The sequence below is a fragment of the Pagrus major genome, chromosome 16 (genome assembly GCF_040436345.1).
Source record: "Pagrus major chromosome 16, Pma_NU_1.0".
NCBI lineage: Eukaryota > Metazoa > Chordata > Actinopteri > Spariformes > Sparidae > Pagrus > Pagrus major.
The window spans coordinates 9,360,865-9,381,281 of NC_133230.1; the positions used below are offsets into that span (position 1 = coordinate 9,360,865).

At 42.8% G+C, this 20,417-nt stretch overlaps 1 protein-coding gene across 1 annotated transcript in view; it reads left to right on the forward strand.

The window, feature by feature from the left end:
* The window catches only part of slc25a21 (solute carrier family 25 member 21), a 95,553-nt gene that overhangs the window by 43,059 nt on the left and 32,077 nt on the right, over positions 1-20,417 (forward strand). The gene's annotated exons all lie outside the window — the stretch shown is intronic.

Sequence of the window (20,417 nt, forward strand, 5' to 3'; positions counted from 1 at the left end):
ATATGGACCAGTTTATGAGGATTAAGAGGTTTTATTTAGTCTATGGGGCCAGCGGGCGTCCTCAGCTGCAACCCTCCTCCATCACGAACAAGCCTCTCGATTGCTAAGGAAGGTTCCTAACTGAGTGAAATGACCTGTAAGTATCTAAGTTGCAGTTGTGATAAGAAAGGGTCTCTAAATGTTGAGGTAACAGGGGTTGAATCAAAGGTTTCATCACGGTACGATCTCCTATCGATTCTGTGGACAATGATACAATATTTGCCGCTATCACAAAGCCTGCCACGATAGATTTGATTCAATTTAGGGGCCTGTGATCGATATGAGAATTGTTTTTTTGCTCGTCAGCATTTGAGCTTTTTTACATTGCATAAATTAGCATAGCAGCTAGCAGACTTCTACCCATGCATGCATGTGTATTTCACCCAACAGTAAAGCTAATATTACTGTAGTTAAAGCTACCTCGTAGCAGTTGCTGGTAGCTGTTCTCAAGAACCCAAAATATTTCCAAACTGCTGATTTATTCTAAGGAGGGCAGTAAATATCCTCATCAGTTTTTCTTGGTTGCTTGCCATTATCATCCTGGCGCTAGCACTGTTTGGATGTTGAGGAAAGAGGTGCACTTCGACAGACAAGGTGACACAGACCATTGCCATTGGATTTTCAAAATGAGGACGTTTCTTAAAGGACACCTCAACCAACTTTGCACATTAAAGTGTATTTACAGGTCTTGGGGAGTACTACTGCATATGGAAAAAAAAAAAAAAAGTAGTATAAAGTCTGTTGTGGCTCCAGAGTTAAATTGAGTCCAGTGATGTCACTCTGTGGCTAAGTTGCATTGTGGGTAATGAAGGCACCAGACTTTGAAAGCGAAGAAGAATTTGTGGAACAAAAAAGTTGCTGAAACGATTTGATCATCTTTTTATAAACTGTCCATTATGATGGATTGTCACACCCCTTAAATGGTGCTTGCTTCCTTTCTTACCTCCTTTAGCTTACTGGACCATCCTTTACTAAAGGAAAAGAGATAATGCCGTCCAACAACTCCTTGCAACCCTACTGCAAGTGCAGTCAGATTCTCTTAGTGCTGCAGTTTTCTTTTCCCGAGTCTCCAAGAATTCTCCTTCACATCTTTCATTTTTTGGTCAAGAACAAGTGTTACGAAAAGACAAAGGACGTCATTTTTAAACTGTTCCACCGCAGCCCCGTCTATCAGGTGGATGACTAGCCAGTTAACGTGGGGTAGTGGATCAAGACTCTGAGTCTGTTGTATAGAACAGTTTTTGGTGGTGACAGTGTTGGACTTTGCCCAGAGTCTCAGCAGGCCTGAGCTTTAACACCTGTGGCAGGTGGACTTGTGTAGGTTCTGAGTCTGCTGTTGGCTTCAGGCTTTTTTCCAGATTGGCTCAAAATTTTTTACCCTTCATTTTTTTGCTGGATCCATGGGGCTGAACATGACAGGTTCTTCTTTAAGTGTGCATATTTTTTTGACTATTAAAGTGATTTGTCTATTTTTTGTGTGTTTGCCTTCCATCTGTTGATTTGCATCTGCATGTGTGTGTGTGCTTAAGAATCTGTGTACGTGTGTGGCTCTCCTCCATCTTTTTCCCAGAAGGAAAAGTCTCATGTTCACTCTCTAACTCGTCCTGGTAGAGGGTCAATTGCAACCAGTTGGCCGCCAGTCTGGTCCAAAGTAAACATTTGGAGAGAGGCGACTGTACAGGCAGGTACCTGGGGGCTCTGTTAGTTGCTCAGCTTTCCCCTTCCTCCCACTCTCCTTTCCCCCCTCCCTTCTCCCCCTCTACCTCTCTACCTCTATGCTTTCTCGATGCGCGGTGGTGGGCCAGAGATCTCCAGGTTTGCTGCTCTTGGATCCTGCCGGCTGCTCGGCTGGGCTCCGTGAGATGGTCCCTCTCCTGGGACCGGCTCTCGGGAGATTCTGCTCTGTTGGCCCGCTCGGTCCTGCCTGCCTGCTGTGATCTGGCTAGTTTAAGAGCACTGGAGGATCACAGACAGAGACAAGCCAGCCCCAGGTCTTTTTGATATGTATATACATGAACACAAAACACAGAGCACATCTCCCTCATTGTGTAAGCTGTCAGGAATATGGTTTTCATTTACGGCTCTGTGTGTGCCAGCGAGATTTATTCAGGTCCAGGCAGGGGCCACTTTTGTTTTGTGTGGCAGGAGGAGGAAGGTCTGCTGCAGATTTGCTGTGAAGTGTCGGGCAGCAGCGCAAGGCCGGAGAGCGCGCTCTGCAGCTTGGAGCCCTGTTTGAGCCTGATGGCAGGCGACTCCTTTAACTGGGGTTGGGGAGCGGTCTGCACAGCTCAATTTTGCCCACATTAATCAAACTCACATTTCCTCACATCAGCCCGTGTGCCTATCAGCAGGGCGGGCTTGTTAGCATAATGAATTCAGGTGGTTTTACACAGAGGGCCACAGTCTCCTGGAAGTAAATTCAGTACGTTTGAAGATGAATAAAAACAAGAACTTTTGGTTTTTTGCTGCTATATTTAGGTTAAATTCTAATTTACATGTAATCATAATCAAGTAGTTTTTCTAATTCTGCCTTTTTTAATGAAACTTCTTCCTGTCTGAGCCTAAAAGTAAAAAAAAAAAAGAGCTAAACTCAAGCCTTAATTTCCACTACTTTAAATTCATGCCACATCCAAGTGTCACATATTTGCTTTCCGTCACCGCTCCTGTAACTCCGCATAAAACATCAAAATCTATCATTTCATCGAGAGTTTAAGTCAGAATGGCCTTTTGTATACGTGCTGAGTTATTTCTTTGCAGGCAGACTTCCTCTTGGTAGGAGCGAGGGGGGCAGAGGGTCAGCGAGGAGAGAAGGGGCCAGGGGGGGTTGTGTGGGGCCGAGGTGGTGGTGGCGGGGCGGCTGTCTGAGAGAGTGAAAGCATGCAGTCAGACAGTGGGAGAGGGCCATGCTTTGCCGTTCATTCATACAGGTGCTTATAATTTGCAGCATGTGATTAATCATTGTTGTGTTTGGGGGTGACATCTTGTTTAATGGATCTGTCCATCTCCCTCTCTCACTGTTCTGGGGAGGTAGGCAGTAAGTAGCGTGCATAGCGTTAAATATTCTAAACAGACATGTAAGCATATGAATAATTTAACATCAAAATCAACTTAATTTTAATTTCAAGCTCCCTAAAGCACTTTCATGCTTACTTCTGCCCTGATGTTGGAGTCAAAACTGACCGGGTGAACGAAGTAGCCAAATGCAACATGTGTGCGAGCCCACCAGCTGCCACCACACAGAGGCGGTGGTGTTTTCGTGTGTGTTTGCTTTGGGTGGAGGGCTGGCTGGCTGGTCAGCATGGCTGTAAATCAGAGTCTTCCTGATGGAACCCTGATGGACAGGAACCTAATCTGTCCCCGGTGTGTCATTACGGCTCAACCTCCCAGATAGCTACAGATCCTGCTGCTCCTCTCATCTCTCCCCGGCCTCAACAAAGACACACAGACCCACACATACCTACGTCCGCAGCGAGGCAGCCAGGGCAGCCTTCTGGAAACCAGAGACAGTAACGGAGACACACATGTTGAACATAAACCGGTCGAGCCAGTGTCAAGAGTTCATCGCCAGCATCTGTCATAGCAAAGTCGGTTCCCAAAAAGCGCTTGCTAGTCTCACACCGCAGCGACTCGCTCTTGCTTCAAATGTACACAGGCCATGCAACTGCTGTCGCCAAACTGGCCTCAGTGATGGCTAAACATAAGCAAACTGACGGATCCTTTTAGGACATGTTAGGATCTGTCCCAAGACCAGATTGGCTTCTGCGCAAGAGCCCCCACACATTGTAGCGGACTGAGCCAAGGTGTCATCTGTTACTTTTATGAACCTTTACGTATCCAAACCAAATGAAAATACTGTATTTCCATTTGACGCAAAAATAAAAATGGGCCCTGAAATTTATGACACAAGATTTCAACAGTACATTTAATTTTGCAATAAATGAAATGGCTTAAAACCTGAGAAATACTCCATGAAGTTTTTAGTTTGATCCTCCAAATCTTTTCTTGTTATTAATCAGATGTTTTTAAATGGTGTACATTATGTTTTGGAACTCCTCAACACCTTGTTACTGTGTGACTTTCCCCCTTTTTCCACAAACCGGTTCTCATTCATAATTCTCTGCTGACAGTTGGGAGTTATTTCAGCTTCTCTGACAAATAGCAGGATAAAAGGGACCACCACATCCGTGCACGGTTCAGTTGGAGTTTGTCCAACGAGGAGATCTTGACCCCTCAATTACAGGATGATGGAGCTGTTTCTCTTGCGTGTTGCTGAATTTCATTAACAATTTCGCATCCACACATGTGAAATGAACTCGGTGTAGCTTTGAATTTTGCAATAAAAGTTGAGAGTTTCCCACATGTGCAGTTTCTAAACCTCTTTTTATATACATTCAGTGTTGTTCCAAAGTAATTCTCTCTGTATTTCTGTGATCTTTGGTTCCTTCCGCTACCTTTTCCAACAAGTCTCACACAAAGCCAGAAACCAGAGAACCGAGGCTATAATCTGATGCCATCGCGAGACAAAACGTGGATCCGCTCCACTGACAATGAATCGGAGACTTATGGACTCAAAGAATGTTTGCTTGACCTTTCTCGGCATCACCTCGGACACAGAGTCCGTCCAGAAAGTCGGTCTGTCATTCATTGCCAATGGAGCAGCTCCAGGGTTTGTCTCCTTAATGACAACAACTAGAGAGCCTTGCCTCTCATTTCCAGCTTGAGTGACATGTGATCATGTATACAAATCCTGACTTAACTGTCTAAGATTGCAGGAATAATGCCATGTTTGCTCTGGTTTATGCTGGATCTCCCTGGTTTGACCTTTTTTTCCCAGCGCTGCAGTTTCTGTCTCTCTAGGCCCCTCTGCATCTGTTCCCCTATCTGTAGATCTAGTCTGTTTGTGTATGACTTAGAAAGCACTGATAGGAAGAGGGTAAGGCCTGTATTGTGATTAAGCCTGAGTATGGTTTCCCTGGTGCTGGGTGAGCGACGTGGCACACGGCCATCTGCCAAAACAAAAGCCGTCAGAGATGCCCTGTCACACAGTGAGCCATTAAGCCCGCCTGCCTGCGACAATTAATTACCCCAATTCAAATAATGTTGATAAATCATAGACATAACACAAAGCTGTGCTGCTGATTGCATAATTATTGCATCCAACCACCGTCGTATGTAACATAATCACGGTCTCTCATCAGTCTCAAACCACCGGCGTGCATCTGGGGCGGCGTTTCCAATGTTTGGAAAGACACGCAGCGAGTTTGCTAACAATATATGCAAAGCTGGTCGGTTTGTGTAGGGTTTTAACTTGTCGAGAGTCTTTTATCTAAATGGGACAACAGAGCCCTGTTTGCATGAGACAGACCTTCTCCCCACACCCTACTTTTTCAAGCGCTGGAACATATTTCGACTGTGTTTAAGCAGTGATGGCTGAGTGCATTTACACTTTGGTAATGGCTTCCTGCCTTTAACTCTCCTGGCTTAGGACAAGAGCGAGCCATGCGGGTACTTCCCTTTTGCTACTGCCACAAGTCCTGCCTCTGCTACTTCTGCAGCCTCGCAGCTCCTCTCCCTTTTCCTCGGAAGGACCACCCTGTCAGATTATTCACTCTCTCCTCTACTGTATCACTTTGTGGACGAGAAGATGGTATCACTCTTCAGGAATGTCCGCTGTTTCTTTCAGTCCCTGCATCATTTGCATTTATCTACCTTGCAGCCTTTTTCTTTACCCAAAAAGATTGTATGTTTAGAGAACGTCTCTACCGTGATGCATCCCGAAATGTCAGCCAACGAGGGTTTTATTCCAGGCGGTGAGAGGCCTGGGCCCACAGAAGATCTCTGCCCGCTCTGTATTTTTCACCTAAAGCCAGATCCCAAGGTCCCAGGCAGCAAAGTTACAAATTAGCTTGCACAGACAGCTTTTGTAGTGAGGTGCGTCTGTTGCCAACAGCACAGTAGCTGACTACATGAGAATAGAGCTCACGTATGTGATGTTACGTATGTGATGTTACGTATGTGATGTTACGTATGTGATGTTACGTATGTGATGTTACGTATGTGATGTTACGTATGTGACGTGCATGGTTAACGTTTTCAGGTTTCAAGCTTAACACACAAGTGGTTGAACCAATCAGTGTCCTATGAAGAATACGGGCTTCAGGCATGGTTTGGATGTGACAACCAGTGAGAGAAGCGACTACTGATTTTGATTTCCATTTGGAAACTTAAGGCAGCTCCTCAAGAAGTTAGTTTCGATGCTGCAGTAGTATCAGTTTTATTCTAAGTGGAAAGAAAGAAGAGCAATGAACGGCATTGAAGTCTTTTCTTGATCATCCTACTTTTGATCTGAGTTGAAGTTAGACACCAATAGAGAGACGGTTCTTCCAAACACCTGCCGAGTATTTTTTGAAAGTGCTTGCCGTTTTTCTAAACAGTTCCTAGCAGCGCCTTTCCAGATGCTTCTGTGTGACAAACCATCGGGCGCAGGTTCAGCTTAAATTTGGTTAGGTTTATGCACCAAAATTACTTGGTAAGGTTTTGGAAAAGATCACAGATTTGGTTGAAATAAGAATGTTATTGATGCCATTCTTAAATATCCCTCAATTCTCCCTATGTTGAATCAATCAGTGTGATCTTTTGCGTACTTATTAGATAGGGAAACGTATTGTGGCCCTGGAACATAGACATAACCATAGTTCGTCTTGGTTTTATGTCTCCCAGCCTCTCAACAGCCTGTTAACAGTAAAGGTGAAGGTATTTTCTCTGTTAAAAGATGAGTCACTGGCCCTCTGCCTGAATGTCCATCCAGCCTGCTCTCGCCAGCAGCTAGCGATGGGGGAAGCTTCAACCTATACATATAGACACAAGGTGTTAACAACTAATTAAAGAATTTACTGCCTCACTAAAACTCCATTATTGCTGTTCCCTCCCAATTATTGGCTCTATTATCAGCTTTTATGGACTCAGGTGAGCTTCTGGAGAAAGTTTGCTTGTTTTGGTTGAGTGGTCAGCTGCGACTCTGTCTGAAATAACAGGATTCAGAAAAGCTATGAAGCTCGGGGGCTAGAATCTGTGAAGTTTTTGTCATAAACTTAGATTATACTTTATAAAGCGACACACTGCACAGATGGATAATTTGCATATGCATTTTTTCTTGTCACATTACATGAAATATGCTTCTGCAGCAGCTTTTCTCTCTCAGGCAGAGAGCCATCTCTTGTGTGGCTCCCACATGTGCTTTCCATCTCTGTCTCGGCCTCACCTCTCTGTGTATTAATCAATCTCTGTCTCCCCTCCGTCCACTAGGTGACAGTAATGACCCAGCTCTCCCCTCTGGGGGTTGGGGATGGGATGAGGTGTAATCTTTGTTTACACAAGGTGAATTGGCCTAAAACTGGAGGTTATGGACTGGGTGGGTGTGTCAGCAGCAGTGGTGATGCTGTACTGATGTGGTGACGTGGTGGTGAGGTTAATGATGGTTGTGTCTACAGTGGGAAGTCCACTTTCTACCCATTTACTATTCTGCTTCACATCACTCAGCAGCATATAAAGGCTCACCATAATGGCCCATTGGTTGTTCTCTGCGAAAGCTCAGAAAGTAAAGTAAGAAACATGGTTGTTTTGTAGCAGTAGTTGTAGTAGTAGATGTTCTGGCACCATTATGTCTAATATCACCGGGTTGACTTTCTTGGCCTCTTTGCAGCTGAAATAGGAGCCACACACCAACTTTTTTCCATTTTTTTTTGTCTGATGTAACCTTGCTGCCTTTTAGACACTTTGAATCATCATGTTTCTGACGAAAAATATTTGAACTGATCAAGTTGCATTCATACGGCTGCTATGGACAAGCCAGTCATCAGAAATCCAAAGTGAAACGTGATGATACATACCATGTGAGATAGATAGACGATGCATTATGTTCTTACACACAGCATGAATGCAGGCAGGAAATATGCATGGAGGCAACGCAAACAAACATGGAGGAAGATGAACGTGACAAAGGATCGGCCACACAAAGGGACACCCTCAAAGATCCTGTGTATGTGCCTCGATGGGTCAGAGCAAAGTCCGATCCACAGTGGAGCCTCTGTGGATCACAGGGAGGCCAGGTCGATGCGATGAGCTCTTTTTCACGTTCCTCGTGCCATTCCCGGGCAGTTTTTGCAGCCTGCCAGGGGGCATTGTCCTCCTGCAGGGGCCACTGCCTTCAAGGAGTGCTGTTGCCATTAAGGGGGTGTACTTGTGTGTACGTGTCAAGTGACAACCACATGAATGCCAGGACCCAGCAGAATATTGCATGGCAAGGAGATAGTGCTATTTACCTCCTCCGCTGATCAGTGTATAATTCAAAAAGTGGTCACACATCAAAGAATTTCAAGCCTGGTGACTGAATGACTCTTGCTGAAATGCACCTTGGGAGTTGTGGTTAACTTCTCCCTGAACGTTTGCACGTACACAGGCTTGTAGCAGTTCTCAATTATCTGTTTTGATGATTTAACCAGGAGAGGTTTGTGCCCATTCAAGCAGTAGAAGAACTTCAGACTCATGTGACATTGTGGGAAAAATTAATTTGCACATTTACTTCAGGAACCATAAGTGCCAAAAATAGCTTCTTCTATTTTGCAACTCTATTAGCACTTTTAGTATTGTATTTATACTTCTCTGCTTGCTTTCTAAGTTGTCCTCACCTACTCTGTACAGCAGTATGTGGCATTTAGGTGTTATGGTTGCAAACTGTAGGTGCTCCTTTGCAGTCAGGCCTATTATAGCTGGTGGTTCATTGGCTATTTTGACAGGAAATGTACTAAAGATCAGCCTCACTCCTCCTGAACACAAATATCTGAATACATTTTTGAAAAATTCAGTAGTACTTTAAAAGTAGTGTGTTTTTTTTCCTTCTTTTTTTCCCCCTCCGGTATCGATATGTGACAGATGACAGTCATCTGGTGGAATTATTTCACATGTTCAAACTAGAACAGGACTTGATGACCACAAAATGATGTTTGATGAGTGTAATGATGTGATTAAAAACAGGCCTGGTCACATGTATACACGTGTGCGCGCGCACACACACACACACACACACACACACACACACACACACACACACACACACACACACAAACAAACACAGAGCAGCCCCTTAAAACAACAACGATGGAGTTGTTGTTCAGAAGAACAGATGACTCACTAACAACTTTTGCGAAGTATCGTGACACATCGAGTGTTTTACATATCAATGTCAAATTTGTTTAATCAGTTTAATCCAGTGTTGAAATAAATTTCTCTGAGATGGAGAAAAATAAACATCAATGCTTTTCCGTTACGGTCAGGCTGCTACAACGCTCTGATTGCAAAACAGATAAAGACAGAAAAGAGTTTGGCACAGGGCATTTGTGTTTGGTTACCAGTAATCTTTCTTAATCGCAGACTTAATCAGATTTCAAGTGAAATCTTTCTGCTGCACTGACTGATTTTTATGCTGTAGTTCCATTTTTAAAAAAATCATCTTTAACTGACATTTTAGTGATGTTGCAACAGAGCCATTTATTCTGTTTTGTACAGTTCATGTAATTGCCGTCTGGTAATTAAAGCGCTGGTGCCAACAGCCTAGAAGTGTGTACTTAAGTGGTTTTCAGGCTTGGTTTGACCTGTAGGCATGTGTAAAGGTATGATGAAATTGTGCAGACAGGTGAATGCCAAGGTAAGTACACAAATTGGCTGTGGCGGTGCCAGTCTTCTTGATTTTCATGTTTATATTTGAATCGAAGAATTACTGTACATGGTTTTAAGCTGCTGATTCAGCAAATGTGGTTGGGTGTCAAGACAAAAACAAGGTGAAAACATTACCATTTTCATTTATGATTTAATTAATAATGTAACATTTCCACATTTGCATACCCAAAAAATGATTAGTCCTTTGTCATATATCTGTTGTGTGTACTATGTTACCTCAAATGTTTTCACCAATGTGCAAACCCAGAAAAATCAGGGAAACGTCAGACGATACGTCTGACTGACGAAGGAAGTCGGCGAGTGTGACAATAACGTAAATAACTAATACATTACCTCATTTGTGAACATTTCTGCCACGTAAGATAGCTCTTCATTGGCAATGGTGGTCATTTAACAATAAAGACAACAACTACCATGATCCCACAGTTCATCAGGATGTCACAAAACTACGTCTTTTGATTTGTTCTGATTGAGAGGCCCCTGGCAGTGGTGCGCTGAAGGATTTAGGGTCTTCAGATCTTCTGCTTGTTGCACACACACACACACACACACACACACTCTCTCTCTCACACACACACACACACACACACAAGAAAAGAATATAAACAATAAAAAAACAAAACACTGATACAAAAAAAACATGGTGGAATTCTGTTAAAAACTAAGTAAATGAATGAAATTTTCTGTTGGGGGTTGGAGAGGGCAGCTTTAACTCCTCTAGTATGAGCAGCTAAATTAAAATAAAGTCTTATTATTTGATTTGAACAATTTCAACAGAACAATTATTAGGCAAATGTTTTCCCCTTATCCAAGTAGTTATCTTACACAACCCAGTTTGTGAACCCTAGTGAACACGCATGCATAATTAAAATCCCCTGAAGGCTTTCTAGCTCCCAGTTGTGCTCATATGTGCAGAGCTCTGTGGTAATGTGTGTCAGCTTTTGTTACAGGGTTATACAGTTTGTTTAGATGGTGACAGGTGTCCTGCAGGAGTTGGAAACAATTTGTTTAAAAAGCGACCTGGTGAGAGAATCAGGCCGAGATGACACGGGGCACTTCCTGTCAAACATCAGTTACACCAGGTTTTGCATCCATTTTGTCCCCCTTTTCCCCCTCCTGTCACCAGCTTCCGCACTGCTTGCGCGTGCATTTGCATCTCATGGTCGTGTATAGACAAAAAAAACTGTGACCACAGGTGTCAAGAAGACAGTGACAGTAATGGAGGAGGGAAGATCCGACACTGACGCTGCTGCGCTGTCGGCACGGTCTGTCTGTCAGCCTGTCACTGACTTATTATTAGCCCGTCACCGCAGGCAGCTCGGGCCCTGACCAAGTCAGCAACATACACGCACGTCACACACACACCTTTAGACATCCATCAATATCACAGAGTTCATCTCAAGTTTGACAGACAGGGACATACCCGAGCTGTCTGCGTGTAGCCAGTGGGTGAAAACGCGCCATGACGCATGACTTCCAACAATTAATCTAAAGTGGAGACACGGACTCACCTGAAAAATCAATCGATCACTTACAAACTGGATATATCTATATTGGACTCTGTATGATTTAATAAAACGTTTGTTTATTTATTTTTTTTGTAATTTGATAAGAGTATCAGAGAAAGGAGAAGGCAGATGTTTGGTTTTTCAGGGTGTTGACCAACTGTTATGCAAAAAAGTATGACGGTGAGGTTAACGAATCGCTCTCCTTCTCTCTTTGTTACCCTGTAAACCGGATTCAAAGCTCAGCAGGATGTAGTGTGTCCGCATTAGTAAGAACCGATGGCACGTCGGAGGATTTGCCTGATGGCGAAATTGCGATTGTGTCCACCTGCATTCACCTGTTAAAGAGTCATTACACAACGTCCCTTTCATAGACGAATATTTCCAATGAAACTATCTGTTATACAATACAAGTTAGGCTTTTTTTTTTGTTATTGTTTTTGTGAATGGAGACCCTTTACGCACCACAAACAATTCAATTTAAGTCCGGTGTTTTGGTGGCTGAGCGGCAGAAACATCTTAAATCCTGGACATATAAAATAAATCTGCATAAATGAGCGAATGAAGCTTTTGCATTAAATTTGTAGAAATAAAAAAATTAATAAAATTGTTTCTAAAGATCATACATTTTTTTTTTTTTTTAAATGAGCTGTTTTGCGTTACATACGAGGAGACGCTAATTTAATTCAAGGAGTTTAACATATTGAGAATTAAGAAAAACGATTTACTGTTTTGCTTATTTAATAATTTAACTTAAGACTATTAATAGTGTGGATATCCGCACCGTGCGCCCTCGGAGGGTGATATAAGCAGCAGCACCGGTAGCCGCCACAGGCCTGCGGAATGCCGGGATGCTTGCACCTCTCGTCGGGGGCCCTTTTACTTAAAAACTCCCCCGCTGTCACTGGAGATGGCCCCGCTTGTTTTTCTAAGCACCCTTTGAGCTTTTTCAAGTGCAGAATTAGGGACTGTTTGGGGAGTTCACTGGGACGCTTCTGCGCTTCCGAGACAGGAAGCCTGATTGGTGATATCTGTGATTAATAGCTCTCTCTCTCTCTCTCTTTCTCTCTCGGTCCTCCTCTCTCTCTCGCTCCAGATGTCTTGAGCCATTATCCTCTGTGTTTTTTTTAAACATATAAATTCCTACATAATCAGTTCCTCAAGTAGTGTTTGCTTTAGGAGATAGAGTTAATATAATGTTCCTTTTTTTTTCTCTTTTCCTTTCCCCCTACTAATTTGCTGAGAACAGATTCATCCACTTCTGACAGAAGATGTGGAGCATAAATCACTTTTAGTAATGACTGCCTGCCTCTGCATTAATGACATTTTTAAACTTAAAGGGGCACTGTGTATAGTTTTGGAGAAGAAATTGAAACTAAATGCGAATATTTCAAATAAGGTCCCCAGAACACTGTTTGAAGCTAGAGAGGTGGCAGGGTCCGCCACATATAAACAAAGTAAAACTGTGTGAAATTGTGTTGTCCTTTAAGGTCAGTTTGTTTATTCAGTCCAGAAAACAAAGAGAGTTTGTTTATTTAGTTTGTTTAGAAATAAATTTAAAAAATCAGTCGGTGAAGATCTTTCTCTTCCGATTAAAATGAATTTCCCAAAACTACGTCGTGCACCTTTAATTACCTTTTAATATATAGGGACTAAAGGCGTTTCTTTCCCCCCTCTCCCCATGAGGTGATTAAATGCTCTTTTGACAGATTACTTGTGCCATTATTGTATGAAAATGGTTTATACTCCATTTCAGTTTTAATGTGATCAGTTTGGAATCGTTACACCTCCTGTTTGCTTTAAAAACAAGTTTGGCTCCGAGGCCGTATTTCAATACTATAGTGTGCCTCACTCGGTAGTAACTATAGTTTATTGGCCTCACCTCACCTAAGCAGGCAGGCCTCATGTTATTTGGGAACCTTTTATGTTACATTTATTTCACCCACTTCCCTGATTTGTCTCGTTTAAGCCAACCACAAGTGTTTTCTTACACATACAGTGTGAATTTATTGTCATCTGTCGTAGTAGGTTTATGTTTTAATAAACTAACAGAATGAATGTGGCATTAAAATGGAGTCAGGCGGGCTCTGATTGTTTGTTATGGAAAATAAACACGGCTAAAATCAACTCGGCATGGTTTAAAGAGTGAGGAGTGGCAGGTAAGCCTTGCCGAAAGAGATTGTTTTGAATTCTTCTATCTCTTGTGGCTTGTTTAAGGTCTAATAATTATAATCTCTGCATCTTCTTATTTATCAGCGTGACACTCACTTCATTCTTTCGCCTGTATTCCTACCTGAGCGTTAAAAGATCTCGAGATCAATCCCGAGTTTCTATATCACAGCGCCCGGCCCGGTTGCTGATGGATATCACGTTGGCTTTGTTACTGCAGATGACAAATTGCTGGGGGGAGCAGCGAGTCACAGGGTTTGTTTGGCATTCCAGATCCGATGTGTTTTGAAAAGTATTAATGGAGCACATGGAGGCATGAGATATCACCTTGCAGGTTCAGTCAGGAGCTCCTGTCAAAACCAGAGTAGGCCTGCGAGGTGAATCTCTGTCATCATGACACTCTTATGCCTCATCTCACGCCTCGAAACCCCAGGAAGGTCTACGATTTTCTGCTTTGGCGTTCAATGGCCCAAGAAATATATTGTTCTGTAACATGTTTTTAAAACAATTAGCAATGTGTTCATTTCTGAAACACATTTTTTAACTGTTCTTCAAGGAACTTTAAGCCCACATTTTATGCTGATATGACCAACAGTATATGGCCTACATAGACAAACAAGACCATCAATGAGAAGATTGGCTATTTCTTTATAGTTATTATAGTTATTCTTCATGCCTGTCACCTGGTCAGACTTTAACTTGTACAGGTTGTATAAGTCATAGAATTAAAACTATTTTCTTCTGGTGCAGTGCTTTGAATTCTCAGCCTGAGGAAAGAAGCTGCTCTGTAGTCTGGTGGTACAGCAGCGGTTACTTCTGTATCTTTTGCCAGATGGCAGCAGGGTGAACAGAGTGTGTCCGGGGTGGGTGTCATCTTTTTGTATCATTTGGGCTCTGTGCAAACATCTCCCCTATGTCGCTGATGCTCTGTAGATGGGTACCAGTGATGTTCTTGGCAGTTTTGATCACCTGCTGCAGAGCCCTCCTGTCCTGGGCCGTGCACGAATCATGCCAGTTTGTGATGTTTCCAGTCATAATGCTTTTCTATTGCTCCTCTGTAAAAGAATTTGGCTCCGGAAATTAGTTCCCGTAAGAAGTAGAGCCTTTTCTGTGCCTTTTTTTACTGGGGTGGTGATGTGTGATGTGTTCGTTCTCAGGAAACTAAAACGCCTTAAAGGCAAAATCTTAAAATCAATGCAATATTCAGCAGGGCTGCAGAAGAACTGGAGTAATATGATATGGACCAGGTGAAGTTTATGAAGACATTTGAGAGGGAGACCAAAGAGAATAGAGTTGTGATAGTCAATAGGGAGTGAATGGGAATGGTTGTGCTGTTCGGTGTAAGCAGTAGGCGAAGACGAGGAGAATACTCCATAGATAAAGGAATGCAGACAGAGTAACATTGTTGATGTTGCTCCAAGAGATAATGGGCTGTCCAGGCTGACACCCAGGCTCGTAACCCGAGGGGAAGGAAGTACTGTGGAGTGGAAGTCAAAGAAAACCTGTCGGGTTTAGTGGATTTGGTGCAGACGAGGAGAACGTCAGTTTTATCACTGTGAAGAGAAAGTTGCAAGAGAACCAGGATTTAATTTCCAATTTCTATTATTTTATTAGAGAATATTATTAGCATATTTAACAAAGTAGCGCGTGAGCTATTATTAGAGACTGTAGCATTTAGCGGGTCAAATAAGCGTGTGAAATGAGCGACCAGTATGTCTCTCATGTATTAGTCCATTTAACTGGGGGAGCTGTGCTTCCTGTGGCAGTGACCTTCTCCCTGTGGCTGCTGGGAATTACAGTCATTCAGTGTGTGTCTCGGCATGATGGATGACACCTGCACCCGTTGAGCAATCGCTCCCTGGCGCACAATTGTTGTTCTTTCTCACTTTTGCGTGGGAGCAAACCGTGTGCATTCCCGAGCCAAAACCAACTCAGATAATCATCTTGCGTGATGCATGATCTTCTCTCATTGGGAGACAAGTCATCATTCGACCTGGAATGTTTCGCCAACGCGTTTGTGGCAATGCAAGTGCTACCAGTGAGGCTACTTGTTGGGTCTGTCCCAGAGACGTAGTGAGCCGTCCACACAAAATTAGCCCAGCTGAACGAGCGATGATACAGCAGGTTTTAACACCCGGCCTCACTGTTTCTGCCATATGATCGTCTAATCCAGCGCCCGACTCAAAAGCCAAATTTCACGGCTTTTAAAATTCTGCATGACGTCAGCTCTGTGCAATAAGAAAACCAGGCGTTGAATAAAAACTATATGCTGCGGCAGTGTAGAATCAGTGTAATATCTCACTGTAGCCTTGTAGCGTTTTTGTTTCCATTGCGCAATTATCCTTTACGCTGTCTGCTGGCACAAAATGCATTTGTTGCAGTCTTCTATTTTAAGAGTTTGTCTTAATGGCTGTGCTCCAGACACTCCTTCGCTATTAGCACTTGTGTTTAACAAGTGTGTGCCTACAAGGTCTTTCACCACCATTGTAGTTCAGGAACAAAAGAACCTTCACATAATGGAATCTCCCAATATGTCACTCACTGGTGCATAGCAAAGCCATCAACGTCAGCCAGATGGCAGGTCACTGTAATATTACCTCCTCCTCCTCCTAACAGCTGGAGGAGGTGGCTCTCTGCAGAAGAAGAGGAAGCTGAGCTCAGCCGCTCAGTAGCATCATCTCTTTGGTCTGCCCTCACCATGCTCGGTGACTGTGCATCAGAGGCTACAGAGGAGTGTGAAGTGCTCCCGAGAGTGTGTGTGGGTTCACTGCTGCCGCGCTCTATGATTAAACAGTAGTATGTGCTGACAGCTGGAGTAGAAGAGCATGATGCACTGGGGCACAGCAGCGCCAGAAGCTGTAGGTGAAATTAGACGTTATTGGGTGTCTTTAGGCTTTGAAGCAGAGACGTTTCCATGATGTGTCACCAGCAAAGCTGAATCAAAGTAAAATGACACTCGTACATACTTGGCAGGTTTTAACGGTCAAATATTCCCTGCCGGGCAGGACGAGAAAACAATTCGGCTCCTTGAAATATCAGCAATTAATTGCATCACTGAAAATAGCCTTCGCAGATTAACACGTTTTTCAGCGACAGGCTGCGTCTTTTGTGGATCTGTCGTCAGTTCAATGCAACGCCCGTTTCTGCAGCAATATGATTGACAAGTCACACAACAACATTCGCTCTCTGACTTTTGCTCAAGCGGATAAACTTTCATTTGTTCTTTTGACATACAGCACAAAGGACCTCTGTGACTGGAACACAAGGGAACACAATCAGCAGATATATACATTCACATCACAATATACATTTCTCCGAGCTACACATATGTTGAAAGTGTACATTTCCTTATGTTGCAACTGTATGGGTCTTCATGTTCAATTTTCTATTGGTTAGGGCAGGGGTAAGCAAACGTCACAGTAACCCTCTTCTTTTTTTTCCCCTCAGGCACATACAGCAATCAATCCTCAGGCCAGAGCATAAAACACAACAAAATCAGCTCTGGGTCTGATGCTATTCTGTGCTTCGGCTACCCATTTTTACAATCAGACAATGAAAGAATCATGAAAGGGCCTGAGAGCCACTGCAGAGGGGCAAAAGAGCCACGGGTTATTGACCCCCAGCTTAAGTTTAGTAAAACATCAATTTTTTTGTCGCCACAAACACGACGCCTCCTTAAAAATATCCAGTAGTATCATTCTTACAAATGTTGAAACACAGTCTCGAACTGGGGTCACGGGCTTGGCAGCCTTCTCGCATGTAACACCACCACCATCCCCTCCACCTCTGGATATGGCAGGTCATAAACATGTAATGTGAACATGATATGACACGTTTTGTAGAGTATGCGTAGGCATATGACATGTACTAATGTGAACGTATCAGCGGTTAACTGCTCACATTTTATCCCAGTGACTGGGCTGTTCATTGACATGAAGGAAAGTTGATGAATTAAGTGGAAACATGTCAGAAAATGACAACACTTCAGCACAAAATTACTCATCAGTTGCAGTAATACCCATTCTACATTTATTGTACAATATCTAAGACTGCCTAAGGGTGAATTCATTTTTTTGATGCATAGAAGACTTCAGGTAGTTGTTGGATAAATGTTTGTGGGAAGTGTACTACAACATATTGATTTGGCCTCCCACAATGTAGAAATAAGTCAGTTTAAATAAGCTTTAAACAAGAGCTGTACCACATGTCACACAAAGGTCATTTTAGGATTATGATCACACTCTGTCTCTTCGTCAGGTTTTCCTTCAAACCCCTACAGCCTGTCGTCTCATCTGCCAGCAGCTGTTCTTAACGTGTCTAGTCTGCGGGGGCGACCCACGCTCAAATAAACACGACGTAGTTTTGCATTCACGCTTGTCATCACGTAATCCTTCTGCAACTGCCATCTTGAAGGCGTATGCTCTTCTAACTGACGTTCACCTCACTTCTAAAGACACTGGTCCCCGGTGCACTTAGACACAGACAGCCTGAGAACTGAGCCCGACACACTGAACCAATCACTGGATGTGAACGGCACAGCGGGGCAGGTGTGTTAATTAGTAAAAAGTGTTAACTACTGTTACCTTTCTAAGTTAATGAAGCATTTGGTAACCTGTATCCTTTAGAGTTCCTGTAATCTGAGGTTTACGATGAGGCCCAAAATCTAGTGTGAATCATTTTAAGTGAAGTATCCAGATGTGCACAGCTGCTCTGGTCACTTGCAGGTACAAGAAACCATTAGCAGCACGCTCTTTTGGTTATTATTGAAAACATTTAAGAATGTGAATAGCTTTTGGTTGTGGACAAAACAAGACATTTGTCGAAGTCATCTTGGACTTTGGGAAACACTGACTGACATTTTTCACCATTTTCTAACAATTTAAACACCAAATGGCTAATTGATTAATCAAGATATTAATTGACATTGACAGTTAATTGATTAATTCCCTTTAACTTCTGATGCGGATTCGGACAAAGGGACGGATCCAGGATCTTTTTCTCACTTTCTTTAACATTGCGAGATAGGACGTTTTCATCAATTTCTCAGGCAAAAGTGCATGGCTCATAATGGAAACAAATCAGGGTATTTAGGTGGCTGGTATCTATGAGTGAGTAGGAATGAGGGGACTGTTGGGCCTTGTATGTGCTCTACTGAGTACCATTATAGTTTGCTGATAAGTTATCTTAATTTCCACAGACTCCCCTGAAGAATCCTCTTCAAAAAAGAAACGTGTTGCGCAAAAACTTCATTTTTTTGCTATAAAGTGAATATGACTTAAGTTTAACATGTTTCACTCACAATTTGCAGGAGTCTTTTGGAAATGTTGAGAATTTTAGAAGATGTTTATATAGTCTGCTCTTTGTTTTTGCTTCCCACTTAGTGTCCAAGTGTACTGTTTGAGATTGCCAAAGTTGTCTTTGTTCTTGACTTTACTTTCCCACCTCTGCATCTCCTGTTGGAGCATGTTTGGTCACTTCCCAGCATCTTCATGTTTGCACAAGCTGATAAAGCAGGCAGGCAGGTCAGGTTTCATCATGTAATCTGATTACCTGCTGAAAGATTTGATGCGCCTCATCTTCACTGCCAGCCTATTAATAGCAAGTCCGGGATGTGGTGTCCAAAGCAGCCTTGTATTTACCTTCTCAGTGCAAAATCATTAATTACGGTATTCAGGTCAACTGAGCCGTGACAGATGGAGTTTTGTTTGACTGTTGCCTGCCGGTAGCTTTGTTGAGTAATTCTTGATCATCACATTCGTACATTAAGATTCAACTGTAGTTCAACCAAGTAATTTTTCCTGTGGTATTTCACTTGATAATTACTTCCTTGGAAAAACCCCAGAAGACATTCTTTTATAGACAATATGTTTAATTGAGCAAATTAGTAAGAGTCCATATTGCACAGCAGCTGTGTACACACACAGAGGAATCTGCAAGGGAAGCCCTCAGAGCACCAGTGAAGGGATGCAGTGAGAATTGTTAGCTAAGAAAAAAAACAAAAAACTGATTGAGTCAGAAGGCCTCCGTGCCAAAGCAGTGGCTTTTCAACACAGATGCGCATAGTTAGCGTGTGTGTGAAACCTCAGAGTCCTTGACTGATCACCCAGCTGCATTGATTCTCCAGCTGCTGGCACACGGGTGATGTGCTTGGTTTGCGTGGATGATATGGTTGATGGATTCTGCCCTTCAAAAAGCAGACAAGTACAGTCACTCACAGGATTTTTTTTGAAACAAGTCTCATCGGGTCACTCATTCAGACTCTTGTTCTTGCAAAGATGGCATCAGACTCAAGAGCACTGAGATTTACTGAAGCAGTATCAGGTGTAGTGACAATCAGAGAGGTGATGAGGTTCTCATGGAGGATCGACAGGCGCTGGATTTCAGTTCGAACCATAAGGGGCCAACAAAAGTGCATTTGTACAGCTTTAAATTTGAAAGCAAAAAATCACATGGCAAAACCTCCAGCGACTTTTGCCCCAGTCAGCTGTCAGACGATTTATCAGATCATTTTCAGGTGAACTGTCACGCATGACGTAAAACATCAGATTTATGTTGCAATCTGATCCTGCGGGGATTTAACATTTAATTTGACATGTACAAGTTCACATAGAGTCTATATGGTGGATTTGACAGGTGGACAGCATTCAGTGTAACGTGCCTGCTGTAAAAAGAAAAGCAGAATGGTATGAAAAAAAATATTTGACAAAGCAACTATTGCTTGACAAGTGTGTGAAAACAGTTAGTCTATAATCAATTCTGTGTCAACTGACTTAAGATGGTTTTATGCTGGAATCTGTGGTTAATGGGAGTCTCACCACAGATGCTTTAAGAGAACCATAGAGATATCTTAGATGTACGTGTGTGTGCGTGTGTGTGTGTGTGTGTTACTGAAAAGGAGACGACTGCTGAGTCTTCTTTACATTACAACTGTAATTAATGCTTTATAAAGAAACAACGTCCTGATATCAC